This window comes from Gymnogyps californianus, chromosome 19, assembly GCF_018139145.2.
Source record: "Gymnogyps californianus isolate 813 chromosome 19, ASM1813914v2, whole genome shotgun sequence".
Classification (NCBI taxonomy): Eukaryota; Metazoa; Chordata; class Aves; order Accipitriformes; family Cathartidae; genus Gymnogyps; species Gymnogyps californianus.
In genome coordinates, this window is record NC_059489.1 from 1,786,923 (window position 1) to 1,793,642 (window position 6,720).

The window sequence follows — 6,720 nt, forward strand, 5'->3', positions numbered from 1 at the left end:
GACCTTGTGCGTCCCCTGTGCACGGAGCGAGCCCGGCGCAGGGCAGCCCGAGGAGCGGGCCTGCAGGAATGCGGGTGAACAGAGCCAAATTGTTCCAGCCGCAAGAAGAAGGGAAGAGAGAGGGAGAAGGAGAGAAAGGAAAAGTGAAGGAGAGAAGGAAGGGGGTGGGTGGGTGGAAATCCTTGTCTGTGCGTGGTGGAATTTCTCTGGAGATATTTGCAGGCTAGTGCGGTTAAAAAAAATAATGCTTAGAAAAATAATAAAGAGTCCTGCCTTCTATGCGTGCCCGTAAGGGGAGGTTTTTGTCAGTGGCCTCCATGGGAAGGTGGCGTTTGAGAGAACAATTGCTGGGCTGTTGTACCATGCCTGCCGCTATGAATGAAGCTTAAGAAAAGGTGTCCTTGGACTCTTGCTAAAACCCATCATCTTCTCCATTCCCTGCGTGTGCCCGCTCGCTGCTGCTGCCTCCTGAAACGGGCCAACAGCTTATAAACAAAGCGGTATAAAAGATGAGATTGGAGCACGCTCCAGCCTCGTTTCCTTGCTGGCGGCAGCAGCCAGCTCGCTGCTCGTCCCCGCTGCAGCGCGGTGGGATGCCGGGGCTGTGGCTCGGTGGTCCCTGCTCTCTAGCAAGCTCTGGCATTGCAGAAAGCAAAGTCGAGGACAGAGCCGTGGGGAAGCTGGTCCTGAACGGGGGCTTTGGGGCAACTTGTCCTTCAAGCTGGGCCACGTGGTCCCCGTGAGTGGCGCGGGTGCTTGCTTGCCAAGGATCGTGCGAGTATTGGCCATGCACCTGCCTGGTGTGCTTGCCTGGCTCGCTGCAACGTGCTCTGGGCTGCAAATTCACCCGTGAGCGCGAGGGTTTCTGTGGCACCACAGGGACGAGGTCCGGGTGATGGCACCGTGTTGTTCTGGGGAGGTTGGACGTCCGTGGTCTGCAGAAGAGCCCTGGGATCCCCACCACAGATGAAGAGGATAAAAATGAAGAGCATGACTTTGGAATGGCTTCGCATAAAACCCTCGGATGTGTAGGTATGTATATGCCTATGTGTGTGTGTGTATGTATGTGTGCAGCATACATGCCCTCCCTCTGTTCCTGGCCTGGCTGTACTACGTTCAGCCCATACGAAGACTCTTAACACCTTCTTTCCCCACCCTGAAATGGGAAGTAAATCAGTTTTTTTGCCACTGAGAGTTTAACTTGTTCAAAGGTCAGGAGACTATATAGCTGTATAGGGTCTTAGCAGCATTGCCGTAGGATCCTCTCTCTGACCGTGTCTTCTCCTGGAGCAGGGCTGAGGAACGGAGCTGCAACGGTCCAGGGGGAGGAACGGCGGTGGCTGAATGTCACCTGGCACCTTCCTGTCTTCACTGAGCTTTCCTCTCTGGCATGCTCTGTTTTATTAAAGGGTTTGAATGCGTTTCTGGAAGTTTAGCAGGCATTCGCAAAAGATATGAGTAAAATAGTAACTGTGTTCATAATGTAAAATAGAGATCTGTTGTCCATATACAGGTACACAGCAGAGCGTACTATACGCTGTGCAAGTACAGAGATTTTATATAATATCAAGCACAAAATTTATGGTGATTGTAGTTTTGCGCTGTGCATATGTTTTCAGCTAAGAAAATTTTAGGTTGCAGTGAACATTTAGGACATCAGGAATTTTTAAATATCTCCTTGGAGGTTTTGAATATTTTTTCTTTTCTTTTCTTCTGACGTGTTACTTGGCATTTACCCAGTGACGATGCCTCTCAGTGCTGCACTTTATTGTGTCACCTGTTTCTGCAAAATGGAGTGAGGTTAAGGTGGTTAGAAACCTGTGTCCTCATTAGCAGAATGGAGGGATGACTATGGTCACCTAGGAAAACCTTCCCTGGGGGTTCAACAAAGGCTCAGGTTCAAAAGAAACATTTTCCATTTCTGCTTATGCTTTTTGCCCGTGGCAAATTACTTAATGAGTCTCCCTGCCTCAGTTTCCCATCTATTCGACAAGAATGATGCTAATTATGAACTCTGCCAGTAATGGTGAGATAGAGAAGGAGGGCAGAGTCTTTGCGGTAAGCGTTGACATATTCACTTAGGCGGTAGCAATGAAACTGCGGTTACTGAAGTGTCCCAGGGAATCACACTGGATCTGCACTGCATTAAATATCAAGGATCTGTTCTGAGCACTGAAGTGAACAGAAATTCGTGGTGAATGAATCGGAGGTGGAGGGAAAAAACAATTTCCTATGAGTTTGTCATTCGTAGATGTTAGACAAAGTCTCCTGTTGGTTTTATTAAAAAAAGAGAAAGAAGCAGATGCAAAGGACGCCTCTGACACTGTGATAAAATATTGCATGCAGCACTAAGCTGAGAAATCATCTGTCATCGCACTCCCATACTTAAAATCTACTCAGGCCATAAGCTTTTCAGGGCAGGAATATGTTATCTATTTGGTGCTGCTTCCCAAGTGCAATGCATCACAACTGTTTAGCGTATCACACCTAGAAGAAACAGTAATGCAGTCTCAGACCAGTATCACTGGATAACACAGCTTCTGCTTGTGCTGAGGGGGAGCGGTTGCTGGGGGGGGGGGGGTGTGATAACGCCTCCCCACCGGGGAGCAGACGTTGGCAGGAGTTTATTTTGCCCTGAATACAACAGTGACCATCCCTTACCTGATACTTGGCGAGTGGGTTTCATTCTCACAATGCTCAGTAAAGTTAAAACAACCTTTTTCTGTTTTACAGGGAAGAAGCCAAGTCAGAGGACTTGTGCAAAGCCCTGTGGAAAATGGGAGAGACCATGGAAGGGAAAAACCCCACCAGACTCCCCTCCAGTCCCTATTTTTCCCCTTTATAGCCTGAGAGATGAAGAATGGGCACAAACACTGTAGATAACCAGCCGAGAGCCCTGCTGTCCTTCTGATCAGCCTTGTTGCACCCCCAGCAGCTCCGCTGGCTGAAGCAGGTTGGACCCACGTCTGGCGTGTGGGGTGGGCGCAGTGCGGACCTGAGGACTTATGCTGGCTCGTTGCCCTTTTCTGTTGGCTGATAACTCCAGTGTTCTTCTTCTGTAGTGTATTTATTTACTTTTTTTTTTTTCCATTGGAGAACAGGCAGCGCTGTGAGAGAGTTGGAGTTGCTGTGGAGTGGGTTGGGTGGCGAGGGGAACCTGGCTGGCAGTAGCTCGAGGCTGTCATAAAGGAAACTGAAACGGGAGTGTTAATGCTTTAGCCGAGTTATGGAGAAATGGTTTTACTGTTCGAAAAGAAATTGCGAGAGTAATACGTCTGGGCGGGTCTGGGAGCGTGCTGCACCCCTTCAGAGGCTTGGGAGCGAGGGCAGGCTTGGAAGGACACTTGGGAGCACTGGCGGGGTGCGTGCAGAGAGATGCAGAACTGCAGATGATTTCAGCTGGAGAGGACCTCTGCAGGTCTCCAGTCCAACCCCACTCAAAGCAGGGCCACCCACATTGGGTTGCTTGGGGCATGTCCGGTCGAGGTCGGAATATCTCCAAGGATGGAGATCCCACAACCTCTCTGGGTCCCTATTCCAGTGTCTGACCACCCTGATGGTGAAAACGATTTGTCCTAATGCTCTGTGTCCCTGCTTGTGACCACTGTCTCTTGTCCTGTGCAAGAGCAGCCTGGCTCTATCTTTTCTGTACCCTCAAATTAGGCAGTTGAAGACAGCAATACGATTCGCCCCCGTCCTTTCTAAGGCTGATCAAACCCAGTTCTCTCAGCTTGTCCCCAGCTCTCCAGCATCTCGGTGTCTTCTGCTGGACTCAAGCCAGTATGTCCATGTCTGTCTTGTACAGGGGGGGCCCAAGAGTGGACACGGTACTGCAGATGTGGTCTTGCAGGTGGTGAACCAGCTTGGCTGGGCTGCACAGGGCTCTGCCCTCCTCTCTGCTTCATAGCTCTGGTTCTTTCAGAGATTAAATGATGTGCTGGCAATGGCAGCCCTCGTCTGTACTTGAATCTATGATGCTTGACAGCATTGCCTCACATCATGTGGAGGAGGAAAGGAGATGTCCTCTAGTTTAGGTTTCTCAGTCCACATGATCATTCAGCTGGTGTGTACCTCCACAATATGGACTTGGGGTGTTTGGTTTTGGTGTTCTGGTCTTGTCCTGTTCCTGATGTCTTTAGGAGAACGTCTTCAGCCAGCATGGTCCTCTGCTGGCGACAGTCAGATTAACTCCACTGAAGTCAAAAGCTCCTAGAACAACAATCTGCTGGGAATTATGAATAAATGCAAATAGTGTTTGTTTGATTTACTTTTCAGGTCTGGCCAGGAAACCTTCAAGTAGCAGCACTTTCCCTTTTAAGCAGGTAAGTGCTTTTTTAAAACATACACGGGAATGTCTGTGCTCCTCTGTTTATTGCTATAAATCTTTCTGTGCCTGAGATTTTAAATAGCGATTCGCATGGTAACTTCATGCTCATGAAATTCATGAATGTGAGGAGCTGACGGACCGAGCGGCCGTAGCGCACGATGGGACACCTACTCCAAATTGGAGAGAAACCACGGGCGCACGGGGAATGGGGTGATGGGGAGAAGAGGAGAATGGGGTTGGAGGAGACCTGGACAAGCAGTAGATGATGGTCGAGTCTCTGGTCCAGGCTGGGGGGCTGGTGGGAGGATGGTCCTTGGCGCTGGCGCACGGGAGGTGGGGATATTGGTTCGCGGGAGATTTATTTCATCTGGGGAATCTGATCTGTTGGGGTGAACGGGAACATAAGGAAATGCTTTGAGAGGAGACGGTGAATGATCAAATCAGCTGAGATTTTTGGCTTAAATATTTTGTTTTTAAATTCTATCATAAAAAAATGTTTTTTTTAGTTTTAATATTCATTTTTTCAACATTTTTCCACAAAAGGCAGAAACTTTTTCAGGGGAGGGGGAAGTGTAACCTAACCTCCAATTTTCTGTCCCAAACCAGTTTTGACCAGCCATACCAACAATGTAATCAGCCGAGGGTGGTTTTTTTTCTTTCCCCCTCCTTAGCAAACAGCAGGCCAAGTATCATTTAAAAAAAAAAAAAAAAAAAAATCACCAATAAAAAAAAAAAGCAGCCTTTTGCCATACATGGCTGGTGTATTTTTCCTTTGGAAGTTGGCCACCCCAAGCACACACAGGGCTCTGTGTGAGCCTACCTCACCCTCCAAGAAAGAGCAGAAGAGAAAAACTCCCTGTGACTTGGATGGGTTCCTTATGGGGGGGGAGGTGGGCTGGCGGGAAGGGGGGCGAGTGCAAGGCAGCGTTTTGAACTAAGTTCCTTTTTCTATTTTATTTAGATTAGGTTCTGCTCAGCAGGGTGATTTCTTAATTAGAGCAGCCCAGTCTTGCAGGCCTGTCGCTCCAGACCCCTGCTCTGCCTTCTTAAGTTTCACGAGGGAAGTTGTCGTGCCTTATTTCCTGAGCTCTAATATTCGAGCAGTGTGCGGTGATTTCAATGGGAGGAAAAGACATGTAATTTAATCATCTTTATTAGATTTTGGGCGAAGGAGGGGGCAAAGCAGTAGGAACCGTGTCCTCTGCTTGTCTCTTGACTTTCTCTTCTGCTTCTAGTGGCCAGAGATGAGATTTCATGGGAGAAGCAGCAGAAAAGCAATGATCCTAAAAGACCATGTAGTGATGGACTTTTTGTCCTAAGATTACGAAGTTTTCCTGAGCAGTAGCTCTTATCTCAGTCTCAGGCAGATCCGTGACCCTGCATGGATCCATCACGGGCTTATTACTGACTAGCTGTGATTAAAAATGTTGATTTTTAATCCGCTTGATTACGTGAAAGGGAATCCCGTCCCTCCAAAGGGTGTCACTGGAGTCGGGTGAGAGGCTGGCTGGTGGAGCTGGTTCGAGCAGAGTAAATGAGGAAGCAAAATGTGGAATTTTGCACATTTCAGGTGTTTTTTGGGAATCCGAGGAGGGCAGGCAGCATGCTCCCGGGGGGCAGCCTGCCTCCGCCGGGAGCGTGGCATCGCCGCCGTGTCACGGGCACGGCTCTGTGCAGCTCCCACTTACAGAGAGCAGGTGAGAGCTTCCCCCAGCCCCTCCGGGCCAAGGCAGGGAAAAGTTATAAGACCAAGAACTGGGGAATTTTTTTGAAACTAGAGATGGTGAGGAACAAAAAGCTTCGTTTCACGGTAGTGGCTCAAAAGTTTGATTCTTCCTATTATCCTCACCATGCACAGCTGGCGCGAAAGAGCGGTGGGGATGCAATCCACGCACCGAGGGACAGCGGGACCTCTGCGTTTTGGTGGATGGTGGAGGAAATCTGCCCGTGCCAAGACCTGCTGGTGCTCTCTGCCTGCACATATGCACCATATGCCCAATCTTTACTTAATGTAAATCAATGCCACTGATGCCAACGAAGCTGGGCTATTTTAGCCGTCGAGAGCCTAGCCTTCTGTATCGTATGCCCTCAGCTGTGACTTCGTGGCTCAAAAAATATTAAGCAACACTCAGTGGGGAGCAAGGGGGCACATTCACATGTAATTCAAATGAAATCAAATTCTGGATTTTTTTAATAAATCCATTTTATGGCTGGAACAATAGCGAAAGAAGCAAATATTTGTTACCTGGAGACACTGTATTCTCTCCCTCTCACCACATGGGTTTGAGTTATTATTTTTCTAGCTGGCCCTATGAAAGGCTCCTGCGGAGGATGGGAGAGGTTTGTAACTCAGTAATAGGCTTCTCGCCTCAAAGTGGTTCCAGTCGCTCTCA

At 48.8% G+C, this 6,720-nt stretch overlaps 1 long non-coding RNA gene across 1 annotated transcript in view; it reads left to right on the forward strand.

The window, feature by feature from the left end:
* LOC127024027 (uncharacterized) overlaps window positions 1-6,504 on the forward strand; it is a 120,015-nt gene extending 113,511 nt beyond the window's left edge. The window contains exons 3-4 of the long non-coding RNA XR_007767512.1: window positions 4,276-4,322; window positions 6,186-6,504. This is a non-coding gene — a long non-coding RNA (uncharacterized LOC127024027). The remainder of the gene's footprint in view (window positions 1-4,275; window positions 4,323-6,185) is intronic.
* The last annotated feature ends 216 nt before the right edge of the window (window positions 6,505-6,720 follow it).